Source organism: Poromitra crassiceps (assembly GCF_964638095.1).
Source record: "Poromitra crassiceps genome assembly, chromosome: 3".
NCBI lineage: Eukaryota > Metazoa > Chordata > Actinopteri > Beryciformes > Melamphaidae > Poromitra > Poromitra crassiceps.
The window spans coordinates 18,419,190-18,435,891 of record NC_139625.1 but is presented as its reverse complement, the minus strand read 5'-3'; positions in this window follow the sequence as shown (position 1 = coordinate 18,435,891).

The following is a 16,702-nucleotide window of genomic DNA, read 5'->3' as shown; positions in this document are numbered from 1 at the left end:
GTGCGAATAGAAATCACGCTCCGCTGACCTACTGTATGTGCCCCGGAGCATCATGGGAATAGTTAAGCTGTCGTCCACGTAAAGTAGCCTAAACAAATGCACGCACAGCTGTAGCAGCAGCAGCAGCGCCAAATCAAGAAGACATGAAACAAAGCTCGCTTTTAAGCTTTTTCGGCAAAGGCAAGAAACGACGAGGAAGAAGATGACTCGTTGTCACCCTCCCCCTCAACAAGTGCGGATTGTAGTGCACCCGTATTGGTGGTGTACAGTGGAGAAGAGACAGACGATTATGAAGAAGATGATGCAGCCGAAACAATGACGTTAACAGCGGGGAACGCAGCCAACAACACACTGGAGGTTTGTGCAGAGCCAGAGGACACTGAGAACGCTACAGATCTCTCTGCAGTAGACGAACCTTCATGCCAACCAAATTTGCGTTCTTTCCCGACTAGAACACTCATTGGAAAAAGTAGGTGAGACTTTTTTGAGATACTAAACAAAGTGGTTTTACATGTTGCCAAAAAATACAATTTAATTGACTGCTTCTACCTGCTAATAATGAGTGTGAAAAGGAGCAAACAACACACAAATATTCCTCTAAATCTGGTTTGAAAAGACCCAATTTTTTGACCCAAATGATCCGCCCCCTGGCATACCCTGGCTTTCTGTGGCACACCCAATGAGCCAAGTCTGGCTACGCTACTGATATACTGTATATGTGTGTGTGTGTGTGTGTGTGTGTGTGTGTGTGTGTGTGTGTGTGTGTGTGTGTGTGTGTGCGCGCGCGTGCGTGCGTACATGCGTGCGTACATGCGTGCGTATGATTTTTACTGGGGTCTGTACCAAACAAGCATGTTCCCTTACGTCTGGATATGATCTGTAGCCTGGGAATCTCTGTAGCACCAGAATGCGGTATGTTGTGACACATTTTACTTTAATCAAATTGCAGCTACGCCTGCGATATTGCACTTGGCCATATTGTGATATTGATTCGATTAATTGTGCAGCCCTAGCCGGCACTTAAGTACAGACAGAGATATATACACACACACGCACACACACACAGACAGGCAAGCACTCAGACAGGCAGGCAGACGCACTCACACACACATAGGATCCGTTTACATTGATCAGCCTGGCTGGAAATCTTTATTTCTCTCTCTCTCTCTCTTTCCTTCTCTCGTCTAACCTAATTCCTTCCTCTCCAGTATCGTATCTCACTGAAGACAAGATAGCCCATTAAATCAATCCTCACACCTTGTGCCTGTGCTATGCAAATAGTCCTGCAGCTGAGGGAAACTGGGTGACAAATTCTGGCTCTCAGCTCTCTCTCTCTCTCCCCCCCCTCTCTCTTCCTCCTCTCGTACTGTACAGTAAAAAGGTGCTTAGATGGAAAGCGGATTACAGCTTTGCTACCCACCTGAGACGCCTGTTGGAGGCTTTATTGTGTTTGTGCGTGAAAAGCCCTTTTACCAAAGTGCTGACGAGCCATGGCGAACCGCCGAGACGGAGTGAGAGAGTGCGCCAGGAAGATGCAAATTGTGCTGGTGGTGAGCACATCCTGATTGTATTTAGATAATGCCTAACACAGCAGCTGTTCGTTTAGGCACCAGTGTATATAGGCGCGCGCGCGCGCGCGTGTGTGTGTGTGTGTGTGTCCGTGTGTGCGTGTGTATCCAGGTGTGAATGAAATTCCCTTTGAGTGGTGAGTGTTTGTTTGTCTATGGGCATTTTTCACTAACACCTGTCACCTTAAAAGCTCCCGCACTACCATTTTCATCCCCACATCCCAGCCTATGCATTTTTAGCAACACCCACACAGATGTAGTCATCTTTTAAGACCCTCTCACATTTGCATATCGCTCGCGTCTCAGTCGTACTGTAACTTGAGTCCGCATTAACACATTGAGTGCCAGCGACGCCATATGGCGTCATTAGAAATTTACCGTAGACTGCCAGCGACGCCAAATGGCGTCAATAACTCCAAATGGTTTTTTTGACGGGGGGGTGTCGATCTAACCCTCTTACATCGCCTCTTACAATATGAGAGCTATTGAATGTGTCTAACCTATTTTACAGAACCCTTAGGTGGCGACAGCGCTGTCCAGATGAGAGAAAGTGGAGTTAAACACACAGAAGAAGTCGTTGGGGAAAAGGAAATCGCATCGCATCCGTCCGTATGCATCGATATGCATGAAGCATATAGCTGTGCCTGCAGCAGCCAATCTGCTGTCACAATTGAGCACCTCCGTGTCCGCTGCAACAGCCCATCCGCATGATCAGCCGTGGAGTTGTTATTATTCTCAACTGGAAGCATGGGAGCTGGTGACAAATACACGCGGCTGTAAAAAAGCTGGATGTAGCGGACTTTTCAGTGCAGAGCAAACGCAGGCAGCAGAAAGCCCCAGAGACACGCCCAGGAGGAGGAGTGTGCAGTTGAGGGGGGGGGGGGGGGGGGGGGCACGCAGAGCACGCAGAGCAGCATACAACACCCAGACAGCAGGACAGGATTGTCAAACGCAAGCTAGAATATCTGATGCCCACCAGCAGTAAATCAAGACCAGCAAGAAGCTGCAACCAGCAGCGCACGCAGGGGCCAGCGCTGCTGGTTGCAGCTAAAAAATATTATTTGGCCAAACAAAATTCCTTTGTTTTCACTCTTTTATTGAAGGAAATTATTTTTGAGGTGTCATTACATCAGAAAATATTAGCAATGAGTCAATGATGTGCTTGAAATGCTTCCTTTCACAAAAGGCTGAATATCTTAGGTTCTAGAAAAAAAGTGGCTGTTTTTGGTCAAATCAAGCTATCTTCTCCGGCTCATAACTAAAGAACGGAAAATGGGATCAATAAACTTTTTTTTGCAGGTGATAGAAGAGAGTCTCATCGTTATTTGTGCGTGTTCAGTGTTTACATAGTAATATCACACAATATTCTGTGGGCTTCGAGAAATCACTGAAAACGCTCTGAAACTCTGGCACTGTCCGTTCTCCAAAAGTGGCTGGCACTCAAAGTGTTAATGAAGATTTCACTTGGTTATGTGAGGTAAACTCAGGTCGCTTTCACATAAGCTGTTTGGTCCGCTTTAACCGTGCCAGAGTGCGTTTCCTCGGATAGTGCGCTTCGTTTAGGGTGGTGTGAAAGCGCAAACGAACTCTGTTGCGGAACAAACAAGCGAACTCTGCTTCGCAAGTGAACTCTAGCACGGTTTGTTTGTGGTGTGAAAGCAAACCGAACCAAACTGCCTCACTCATCTCGTCTCATCTGCAGAATGATGTTGGACCCAACTGCTCGCTGCCTCGTCATCTGCTGCTCATATTGGGCGCATCCTTGTAAAATATGTATTTGATAGTAACACCAAAGTAAAAGCAGAAATCCCAAGATTGCATAAAGGTGGTTTCTCTATGGTTTGTGTTTCACGGATTCACTTGTGTTGTTCAGTCAGCCCTCAGCCAGGCAAGGCGGCTGAAGAGGAGAGATTTCCCCTCTATATTCTGTCCAATAGATGAGTGACCGTTTCGACCACATGACATTGTTCAGAAAGTTTGGTGCGCTTGGCAAATTGCATGTGTGAAAGCGAACCGGACCAAATGAAAAATGAAATGTTGCAACTTCACCCCCCTGAATCGCACCGAGTCCACCAGCTCATATGTGAAAGCGACCTTAGAGCAACCGATCGAATCAACGAGTCATGGGTTTAGTTCCGCCCGCACCATTTTGCATCCCAAATTGAATTGAGGAGTGAAAGTAAAGGCATGGGTGTCAAGCGGATATATGATATGGTGTGGCACTTGACACACCATATCATATACAGAGCAAATAACAATAGAGTGCAATATAGAGCAAAGCACAAACGAAAATCGAGAGAGTATTTTTGCATTGTATCAAAACTCTGTGGGATTTATGTTTGGATATTAATAGATACGTCTTATTGCACTGCAATAAAACCTATAGGACTGGCTCCAAAGCAAGATTCATTTCAGTTGTATCCTGTTTTGTTGTGGACCCGGTTTCATTGGGAATTGGATTCCTTTGGGACTTTTTGAGTAGGGATAGTTAGAGGGATGTGATTTTGCATATTTACACCCATTCTATTTTTTATCCTCTTTTCTTCTTGTTCATCTCCCATTAAAGGGATCATATCTAGGCCACCACTGTACACTGCAAAAAATAAATCATCTTACCTTACTAAGTTATGCAGTCCCCTATTCGGTCCTAAACCTAATTTTATCTTCATATGCCTTTCAGAAAATGCCCTTAGCCACCAATTGGCATAGTGTGGGAAAGAGGGCCTGTAATATTACTAATGGAGGTGACTCAGCAGCAGATCCCAATTACAATCAGCATATTAAGTTGAAAAGAAGAACAGAGACCGGAGCGTGATTTAGATTTAAGATCACCTTTTAGTTGTAGCCACAGCTGGTGTGACTTGGAGTGTCCAAGCACTGCTCTCAGTAGCCACCACCTCTGTCCTTTCATCAGCTGTCTCGTTTGAAAGTTTGGGTCTTGACTTTCTCCCCGGTCACCGAAATGCTGGAGAGGACCCAACTGTATAGTCACGTTAGTGGTGTGTAGCGTTATAGTCCATAGACGCACTCTGCTAACTGTCAAACTAACTGCCTATTCTCCATGTTAGGGCACACTGCGCCAATGAGCCAGTGCTTTGCTGTCCTGCTCACATGTTTGCATTGACTTTATAGATCAAATTTTCATTGCACGGATTTCGCCTTGGTGTGAGCGGTTAGTGTTGACATTGCCATGAGGCGTGCATTTGTGGAGCACAGCCTATTGTTTCTTAAAGGTCTTTTGATGGGGTGTTGACTTATCCTGTAGAGCGCATTATTTAAATACTGTATCATATTTCTCTAATAGCCAGTAAGTGTGCCCTTTGATTGTTGCCAACAATAGACTTTAACTTGAAGGGCATCTTGCCTTGCCCCTTTGTTCACCATACGCCAAAGCAAAGCTCAAGCCACGCTGAAGCTGAGCTCACGCTAAACCGGTCACACAAGAAGCACTCTCTTTTCCTCAGTGCCTCGCTCGGCGCGCCTTGACCCCGCCCACAACTTCCATTGACTTCATGCCTGGCAGCTTCACGCATCACGCTTGAAAAATGGAACAGAATCCTGAACGATCGCTTCTGCGAAGCTTCAGCGTGGCTTGAGCGTGGCACACGTGCGGCTGGTGTGAACGGTCTCGCCGGTTAACAAGGACGCCGAAATGAAACTGCGTGGCTTCAGCGTGGCTTCAGCGTGGCTTCAGCGTGGCTTCAGCGTGGCTTCAGCGTGGCTTGAGCGTTGCTTCGGTGTATGGTGTGAACGTGGGCTTACAGTATAATGATCATGGCTATAGTTAGAGCTCACATCATAATCCTTTGCAATGCATTCACTTCTTATTATGGGTCTTCAGGCTGGCTAATACAATTGCTTGTGAAATCATCTATTGGCTATTTTTGGAAGGTGCGTGGCACAGTAGTAATGTCTTGACTTTCTGTAATACTGATGACGTCTGTCTTCAGTCACATCAATGAATGTGTGAAAAGATAGATGAATGGAGAGCTGATACTGAGTAAAGGCTTTTGCACACCAAGGCCGTATTTTTCCGTCCGAAATGATCGCAGGTTTAAAAATAAACATGACCTCATGTTGTCTCAACTCACTCTGCTCCCTCTCCCCGGTGTCGCACGGTGCTGCAGCACCCGGCCGCAGCGCACCACAGCCAGCTTGGCGAGGTGAAGGTGAGTACGGAGCCCCTGTCCAGTGAGATACTGCTACCATTCCCCCACCTGCTGCCATCTGCCTTCTCCAGCCCACATCACCGCTGCTGCAGATCAGCCACTGCTGCCTGTTACCTGCCATGTTGTAATGTGGATACAGGAGAGGACGACTAGAACGACAAACTTATTAATAAAACGCATCGGACTCAGTGTGCAAGGTTTCTGTGCTCAACCATTTTTTTCATGACATGAAAAAAACGCATAATATTATGATAAAAACAAATTATGTATGCAAAGGCCTTTAACGGCGGGGGACACACCATAAACGTCACCGACGCAGAAGCGACGGTCAGGAGACCGATCACACCGCGCCACGGCGTGTCGCGTCCTGCAGCGAGAGTTTCCGCGTCTGGTCTATTTTTGGCGCTGCGTCGGAGACGTTTCTGGTGTGTCCACGCTGCAAGGCGGTAGATATTATAGCTGCCAGTTGTCAGTGCTGGTCAGTCAGTCCCAAAAACACACTCTGTGAGCCTACATGCTGCTTCATTTTGAGTTTAGCTCAGGTTCCACTCCTGACTGAGTCAGTTTAGCTCAGGTTCCACTCCTGACTGAGTCAGTTTAGCTCAGGTTCCACTCCTGACTGAATCAGTTTAGCTCAGGTTCCACTCCTGACTGAATCAGTTTAGCTCAGGTTCCACTCCTGACTGAATCAGTTTAGCTCAGGTTCCACTCCTGACTGAGGCAGTTTAGCACTACTGGCTTCGCCAAGCGCCAAGCTAGTCGGAGCTTATCCACATGTGCTTGTTCTATCTATGGTAATTCGACTGTGGAGTGAATGTCTCATGTTTCTCTGATAACGGATGATTAGTGGTTATGTGACCAGTATTGCGACAAGAATCCTTTTTGGACCTATGTTGATCCTGTAGAACAGCTGGTTCAATGTCAGCCACATGATAACAGATTACACATGTATTTTAATGAGCCCTGTGTGCAGGTTAACAGTAAATCTACTCAATTTTGATCCTGGGGGGGTGTAAATGTGTGTGTTGTAAATTGAATTTCCATTTTATTACGCACACCTGCACTTTGATTTAAAAAACCTGTTCTTTGTCTGCTAAGATGATTGCGTGGTGATGTACCAACAGGGAGAAGTGGGTGACTTCACCAAAAGCAATGTGTTTTCTGCTAATATTATGTAGCTGCGGCTACAGCTGCACGCGCCCACACACACACACACACACACACACACACACACACACACACACACACACACACACACACACACACACACACACACACACACACACACACACACACACACACATACACACACACACACACACACACACCTCCATCAGTCACTCCTCATTGCCAATCGTCAAGCATTAGCTTTAAATGTTTAATAGACACAAGGATTTACAGTGATAAAACACACACACACACACACACACACACACACACACACACACACACTGTTATCTTCTCGTTCTCTTCTTAGACCTGGCACAGCCGGAGTCCAAGCGCTCCTCACTCATCATCATTAACATGACCGCGGCGATGCCTCATTTGCCAGCCCCTCTGTAACCCTATTTAACTCACCACCCACCAGCACACACCCTCACACCCTCACACACTGTCTCTCTCTCTCTCTTAGACACACCCCCCCCACCCTCCTCCCTCCTCTTGTCACACGCCAGCGCGCACACACACTTGCCACGGGCACGGGGTTGCGCGTTGAACAGGACCTAAGGTGGCGCGCGTCAGCGACTGTGCTGCCGCGGCCCATTTAGCATTCAGCTCTATACCCTCCGCTTTCAGGACGGCGAGCTCTGCGAGGACATCACAGTGTTCGAGGCTTTTAACATTCTATAGACGAGGCAGCAGCCAGAGAGAGACGGGGGGAAGAAATACAGCGATGGAGAACGATAGTAAAAAGCAGATAGTAGAGGGGGGGAGAGGACAGGCCAATGGAAAGGAGGGGGGAGAGAGAGAGACAGAGCGAGCGAGCTGGTATTGTTTAGTGTTAAACACTGCAAAGCAAAGCGGTCGTCTCTGCGCACGGTTAGTTCTCAGACTGCGAGGGAACAGCAGGCGAGCGCCTTCTGAGCGCATGGGTAAACACGGAGGATGTCTGCTTTATCTTGTCTCATGAGCGATGTGCCTGATTTTGCTGCTTTCTGAAGTGTCTATGGGAAGACGAATCAAGTGCATCTCGGGTGGTTCAGATATATGTGAGCAAACACATTTTCACCGATAATATTCCACATAGTCAGCATCCCGAATGCTGTAAGCAGAGGGCGAATCTGCATATCTGTTGGAGATTCCCATCAAAACTGTGCCATTTTAGATCACCGCTGTTCCATCTTAATGTTGATTCTGTATTTTTGTTAGCCTGTATACTGTATATGTTAGCCATGACTTGTTTTGTATAATTATTTGCTCTGCCTGATTGTGAACAAACAGCATTTAATATTGATAGGCATAAGGAGTGACCTTGGATGGTCCAAGCATATACTCCATACTTCTAAAGCTCAGTTTACACCAATGATTCACAACGAGATGAAACAGTTTTAGAAGTTGCAGGGAAAAGGTGGAGCGGTGTCAACTGGCCCGTCTCATCTTGATCCAGCTGGCTGAAGGTGTCACCAGCAATTCACCTTGTCAAGTCACAGGGGCTGGTTGCAAGAAGTTGCAAGTTGCAACTCATCTCGTTATGAATCTTTGGTTGGTTTGGATATTGGTTTTTTCCCTACTGTCTGTAGGGATCCTTTTTAGTGTTGTATGTCTTTTTATATGGACCTTGAGTCTGGAATACAGTTTTGATTGATTGATTGATTGATTGATTGATTGATTGATTGATTGGGTCTAAACTGGGCTTAAGAGCCAGTTGAGGTGGTTTGGGCATCTAGTAAGTATGCCTCCTGTTCGCCTCCCCAGGGCAGACTGAGGCCCGGGGCATACTGAGGCCCGGGGCAGACTGAGGCCCGGGGCAGACTGAGGCCCGGGGCAGACTGAGGCCCGGGGCATACTGAGGCCCGGGGCAGACTGAGGCCCAGGGCATACTGAGGCCCAGGGCAGACTGAGGCCCAGGGCATACTGAGGCCCGGGGCAGACTGAGGCCCGGGGCAGACTGAGGCCTAGGGCATACTGAGGCCCAGGGCAGACTGAGGCCTAGGGCATACTAAGGCCCGGGGCAGACTGAGGCCCAGGGCAGACTGAGGCCCAGGGCAGACTGAGGCCCAGGGCAGACTGAGGCCCAAGTGGAGGGATTACATGCTAGCCTGGGAACGCCTTGGGATCCCCCAGTCAGAGCTAGTTAATGTGACCATGGGAAAGGGAAGTTTGGGGCCCCCTGCTGGATCTGCTACCTCTGTGTGACCCAACTCCAGATAAGCGGTTGAAGATGGATGAACTCCTAGTGAATTTCATAGCGTGTTTGTTGATTGAAAAAAAGAAAGAAATTGCCTACACTCAACAATATAGTTTTATAGTGACCTAAGAAGCACAAAACCTAAAAGTCTAAGCACAATTGGGCACACAAATGCAATAACTCCAACACATTCTATACATTTCAAGAGCAGTAGCAAGGAGCAAAATGGCAACTTGAACACCGAGGAAAATCAGAATCATCGCTTTGATAAAATTGCTGGAAAATCCTATTCGCCTATTCTCTATCTGGAATCTATACAAGCCAGTGAGTCTGAGGACAAATATGTATCAATTATGCATACAGCTGATTTAAGTTGGTCTGCTTCATAAGCTACTTTTCATATAAGGAGGCATCCACCTGTGACCAATATGCTGTATTAGACTTGAAGCCGCAAATACGCCCCCCCCTTCCCCCCTCCCCCCGATGAATGGTAACCAGATCATTAATTGTCCCTTCTGAGAGGGGGGTTGGGGGATGCTGGTGACATCTTTGTAATTTTGGTAATTTTGGATTTTAGGGTGAGTTGGCCCTTTAACAAATGAGCAGGTAGACGACCAGGCTTTTTATTTTAGACCCAACAATTGAAACAGTTCTCACATGCATTGGCGATTTTACTGCGAGGTCATGTGACAATTGAAACAATTTCCCAACAAGAGCAGCACTTGGCAACGGCAGCAAGGAAAAGACCCCTTTAACGGTGAAGACGCCTTCAGAAGACCTGGCTCTGGTGGGCGTTCATTTGCCATGAGCGGTCGGGGTTGAGAGAGAGAGAGAGAGAGAGAGAGAGAGAGAGAGAGAGAGAGAAATAGCAACTGTAATAAAAGTAAAATTATACTTGTAGTTCCGACCAAGCATTCTGATTGGTCAAGGACCGTTCTCAAATGAGCATAACAGCACAGCCAGCCATTTGAGAACGACCTCATCACTAAAATATCACTCCACCGGCTGGTCTGTTCAGCAGACAACAGCAGCGGCCCAAATTCTGCAGGCAAGATGGCCGCCTATAGGTGCCTGTAACCTGGCAGAATTTCTAGCCCATAAACTAACTAATAACTTGGCCAATAAGTATGTAACATACAAAATAAAACAAACAGTAATGTTCTTCATTTGATGTAGAATGCATAGGACATGTAGCCTAACTGGTTCGTTAAACTCGCATTCCTGGAATAACGTTAACGTAAGTGGCGCGAGGCTCGGAGAGCCTGGTTCTCCCGGGAACCCACTTGCTTAGCGCCAGAACAGACTCGATTTGGGGGCGGAACACGCCAGGAACAGTGCCCAGAACTGTCAAATCAAATCATCGACAGACACGCTATGGCCCGCCTCTCAACCCTTAATCCAATTTTCAGTCTGATACGTTACCTTCCCTCTCCTCCTTTAAAACACCTGTTTGGAAACCAGCAGCTTGTTTGTTTATCTCTTCTCACAACCATTTGTCAACAGTAAAGGTCTTTGCACACAGAGTCCGAATTGTTCGCTGCGTTTTTTTAATCCGTCATCCGGGAAAAAAACGTGACTCACAGATACCTTGCACACTGAGTCCGATGCGTTAATTATCCAATATTCGTTGCGAAAATTCGCAACGAAAAGAAAACTACCGTGATCCTATTGATCCAGAACAGCGGCTGGCAGTGTGTCTGTGTGGCTCTCTCTCTCTCTCTCTCTCTCTCTCACCCCCCCCCCCCCCCCCACACACACACACACACACACACACACACACCCCGTCCCGCATTCCAAGCTGGTCTGCAATCACCCGGCACATTCTGTCTTTTAATTCCGAATCTCTGTATTCCTGCTTTGTCATAAAATGCTTTGTGCTAGGAGACGAAGTGAATTACGCCATTTTTCATTGTGAATAGCAACACTACGGCAGCTCTGGGTGGTCAAATAACTGTCAAAACGATTTCATGGATGCGGAAAAACGAAGAAAATCGAACCTTGTCTGAAAACTTAAATGACGGACGTAATTGTCGGACTCGGTGTGTCAATGATGATTGACACAAATGAGGTCGTATTTTTTTTTTGTGCATCAATTTCGGACGAAAAAACGGACTGTGTGCAAAGTCTTTAAGTCCGCCAAATAAATTAAAAATAACAACAAAACAATCCATTTTGCATCAATGCTGTAAGCTAGATGCTGGTTTCTGCACAGGTGTTTGTTACAGTTAACTAATGTGATGAGCATATCGGCTGGCTGACGTCTGGCTGACCCAACGGGGACTATTTCTTGTCTCGGACTAACACTCGGCAAAAACGTTTGTTATTTTGAGAGCAAATTGCCCCAAAATATGAACACCTTTTGTTTATAGCTTATATTTTGTTGGTTATTGTTGTATAATCGCAATATTACACTCGAGGGAGTGCTTTACTGTCGTTAGTGGCACTTCTGCACCTCGGTCCTGCCGCATCACTGTCATGCCACTAATGACAGTAAAGCACACCCTCTCGTGTAATATTGCTTAAATACAATAGTGATTGTATTGCACTGTGACAACAATAATGATTGTAGCTGTAGTAGTAGTCGTAGCCAACGGAGGAACCAACACGGAGACAAGTGGAACTAAGTTTGCATGACAGCTAATTATTTTCTGTCTGTGCTACCAGGACGACTGATACGAGGGATCAGCCGAGCAGCATTTTGGTAAAGAAACCGCGTCACTGGGTGGCAACGGCAATGCAACCCTATGGAGCCTGAGTATGAGCGTCTGACTCTATAGCCAGCTGACCTTGTTTACATTTTAGAAACTGCGACAGTTCACACAACTTTAACACGACATGCATATACATCAAACTCTTGAGCTAATTCTGCTCTCACTCAGGGTCTACACCAGTGGTACTCAACCTTGCCCTACTCAGGAGCCACACTGATGACAACAACTTAAACCCAACAACTACCCATAAAGGAGCTGCATGTGGCTCTAGATGCAGCTCCTTTATGAGCCTCGGCTTGAGTATCACTGGTCTACGGTACAGTATGTAGGGTATTTACACTTACAGTACCACACGACAGCCCATCACAAATTCACACGCTCTCATCTCAATTATATTATTTGCACTTATGACATTTTTAAATTGTTTTACATTCCAGCAAGTCAGTGCAGTTGCCAATGCCACTGCTAGAAGACTTTAGATATTTGATATAAAGACGTTTTCTCTATTGGCCAGTTTGCACAAGGTAAGGGGAATTTGTCTTCCTGTACATCCCCCTGGATACATGGTTTGTTTGTTTGTTTACACATGTAAAAAAAACAATTACAAAAAAAAGTATGTATCATTTGCAAGTGAATGTGAAGAATTGCCTAAAAACCCTCCAGGGGCTTGAGTTTGGCATTCTCCAGATAGCATATTACAGTAAATTGCAACAGTATGAAATACATAATTTGAATAAAACCATGGCATAGATCAGCATCCAACAGTCATCTAATACACAACTATAGTGATCAGCACGCACGCACGCACGCACGCACGCACACACACACAAGAAATACTCAATCATAATGCATGCAAGTATACATAAACACTATCATTGACAACCTAAGAGTATACGCACTCATGTGATATGGGTTAATTCACACAAGCCATCCCAATTCTGCTTAGGGATGGCGAAAATTATTTTATTCCCTGACCGACAACCGACGCTCATTAACCGATCATTAACCGTTAACCAACAACATATTTACAGCCTAATTTATTTCGCTGGTTTGTGCGGTGTGTTTCAGCGGATGCATTGACTGTCTGTCTGTCTGCCTGTTCACATGACGCGCAGTGCGACCTTATTCTGAAATAAACCAGCAGATTGTCTTATTCTGAAATAAACCAGCAGATTGTCTTATTCTGAAATAAACCAGCAGATTGTCTTATTCTGAAATAAGCCAGCAGATTGTCTTATTCTGAAATAAGCCAGCAGATTGTCTTATTCTGAAATAAACCAGCAGATTGTCTTATTCTGAAGTAAGCCAGCAGATTGTCTTATTCTGAAATAAGCCAGCAGATTGTCTTATTCTGAAATAAACCAGCAGATTGTCTTATTCTGAAATAAGCCAGCAGATTGTCTTATTCTGAAATAAACCAGCAGATTGTCTTATTCTGAAATAAACCAGCAGATTGTCTTATTCTGAAATAAGCCAGCAGATTGTCTTATTCTGAAATAAACCAGCAGATTGTCTTATTCTGAAATAAACCAGCAGATTGTCTTATTCTGAAATAAACCAGCAGATTGTCTTATTATGAAATAAACCAGCAGATTGTCGTGCCATATATTGGGGGCCGCACCGCACCACAATATCGACACACAACATAAGCAGGTAATCAAAGATGGGTGATCTGAAATGCGTCTAATGTGCGCACATCATGTCTGTCATTTGGCGATGCAGTAGCTCACCCCGACAGACAGACAGACAGACAGACAGCCCATCTCCCGTTGTGAAAACATTTGCCAAAAAATATAAAATCCCGCAATTTCTCCGAATTGGCATATGTTGTAACGGTAAAGAGTAGGCTACAGTAAGGAACTTGATACTTTTCAATCATCAATTAACGCTGCTCAATGCTCAACACGCAGACTTAATTGAAGAGGATGACGCAATTCAATGTGAAGACACACAATTACAGCACGTTGTCACCTGAATAAGTTAAAGAAATAGATTAATGGCTTATTTTTCTTTTACCATGCAACAAACCTTTTTTTAATTACTTGTGGGCAGTTATAACTGATTAACTGAGAGTATCAATCAGTCAAAATGATGAATGCCCGTTAACGGTTGACACCCCTGATTCTGCCATTCAAGTCATTCTGAATCTGAGACAAAGATGTCGTATCCATCAGCAGTGATCACTTCCGTAGCCCGCAGACAGACTTATATGGGTACGTCTCCATGATGGGATTCGCCCCAGGGAGCAGCGCCAGGCACCGAGATCACACTATTGTGTTTTGAATCGTATTAAACGTCTAATACACTTAACTGCTTGCTAGGGGCTAGGGGAGCGGGTGAAAGCAGCTGTAGTGGCCTTCACAAGTCCCTACTGCACGATTAGCATTTCCCCAGAGATGCAGAGTTCAGCGCCTGGGACGGTGCCATACACTGAGAGCTGGCTCTAGCTCGCCCCCCCTTTCCCGCGCCCTTTGTTTTTCCTTCACATACTGGCACTGAGGGTCAGAAGAAACATCAGTTTACTCGCGTCGACTGTTCTAAAATTAAAGGTTTGGGTTCAGTAAATCAATACATATTTTCTTTCAATGAACCACGATGCAAGTCACATTATATATACATGACTTTGAAACTGTAAGAGAGTTGTTTATCAGAGATGTCACGCAAACTGTCCGACCGTCAAGGAGGCTTCCCAAGATCATCAATGATTGTTTTCCTGTGATTTTGCTACTCTACTCTCCATTCCTAATGAGATTGAACTAGCATTGGAGGACTCCTCCATATAGCTACAGTTTATGATACTGTACCTACAATCCAAGACATATATAGGCTACTCATCATTCCCTTCTCTTCCCTTTTGTCCCTCTATGCTTTCTGTAATTCTCCGGTTTCGCTCTTGCCCTCTCTCTCTTTATCTCCCAGCCGTCTCCCCTTTCATCGTTTTGTCTAACGAGGCTCTGATCTCCACTTCCTCTCCTTTCACCTCTCTCCTCAGCTCACCTCCCCTCCCTCCCTCCTCTCCCCAAACAAAGTCACAAAGGTGTGATCAGACCTGAATTTTGCATCAACAAATTGACTTGTTAGCCTGGTAACCATCCTGACCACGCGACCTCTCACATCCTGTTTCGCTCCCCAGTCTGGACTTCCAGCCGCCCACTGTGATTTCCTGAAATTACAATGTAAACAGGCCAATCAGGGACTGCATCGTAGTTAATGATGTAACCAGGCCAATCAGAGACTGTGTCGTAGTTGATGATGTAACCATGCCAATTAGGGGCTGCGCCGTAGTTGATGATGTAACGAGGCCAATCAGAAACTGTGTCGTAGTTGATGATGTAACCATGCCAATCAGAGACTGTGTCATAGTTGATGATGTAACCATGCCAATCAGGGGCTGCGGTGTAGTTGATGATGTAACCAGGCCAATCAGAAACTGTGTCGTAGTTGATGATGTAACGAGGCCAATCAGAAACTGTGTCGTAGTTGATGATGTAACCAGGCCAATCAGGGGCTGCGCCGCAGTTGATGATGTAACCAGGCCAATCAGAGACTGTGTCGTAGTTGATGATGTAACCAGGCCAATCAGAGACTGTGTCGTAGTTGATGATGTAACGAGGCCAATCAGAGACTGTGTCGTAGTTGATGATGTAACCATGCCAATCAGAGACTGTGTCATAGTTGATGATGTAACCAGGCCAATCAGAGACTGCGTCGTAGTTGATGATGTAACCAGGCCAATCAGAAACTGTGTCGTAGTTTATGATGTAACCATGCCAATCAGGGGCTGCGGTGTAGTTGATGATGTAAGGGACTGTTCGTAATTTATGAGAGGGGGGGTATGGTGCAGAAAGGGGGAGGGGTATCAAATCTTTTTTTGAGTACTGGGGAGGGACTTGTGTTTTTTATTTTGGCTTTAGGGAGGGTTATACAACTTAATTTTTTTGTATTTTGTATATATTTTTAAATGCGTTTTTTCGTTCCAAAATTCGTGTTTACTCCCCTATTTATAGATCTATGGTTTACCTGTATGGTGACTGGACTCCGCTCCAGACCGCTCGCCGCTCGATACAGATTTCACCCGCTCGCACTCACCACTCCGCTCAAAAGAATAAAAGAGATAAAAAGGCCAGGGTGTTTTAATTTGCGTTTAAACGCCTGGGCAATGGGCATTGCTCACTACAAATAACATGAGCTCAGCGGAGTCGGCTGCATGCTCGTTTCTCTTCCTTCTCTCTCGCAGCAGCTGGCAAGAAAATAGTGGGCGTGCACATGAAGTAAGCCAAGTCTTATTGGAGGCTGGAGCGGACATCACAGTGCATCAGTGTCACTCATCCAAATAACGTTAAATCCGCAAGGGATATATATAGCACCTGGATTACATACATGTTTCACATAGGGTTGTGTTTTGATTTTGATTGTTTTATTTTGTCCAATATTGAAATGTTCTACAATTGCATGTTGTGCTAACATAAACATTATTTATATCTACCACTTAGCCTATTTAGGCTGATTTGGTTGCTATTTCTTGTCAATGTATTACCCTCAATGCATGCTGGGAGATTTGACATGTGGCTCAATTAGCCATGCACCGATGCATTCTGTTTCGAACATGTTGTGATTGAAACTGGAGCGGGACTGAGCGGTACTGAGCGGTGATCGGCTTTATAACTAGGAGATGAGGCCATTATTGGGCTGGGTAGCCTACTAAATGTTAGGCTATATCCGCGCCCCCTCTCTCCCCCGATGTCATAGGGCGCTATCAAACGTAGCCAAATCATCAGAAAAGGTGTGAATATGATCAAGTTTGGTGTGAATATGATAAAGTGTGGTTATTTATGGTGGAGGGAGGGTCATGCATTTATCTCCAGTCACTCAGGGAGGGACATGGAAAAATATTTATAGATCTGG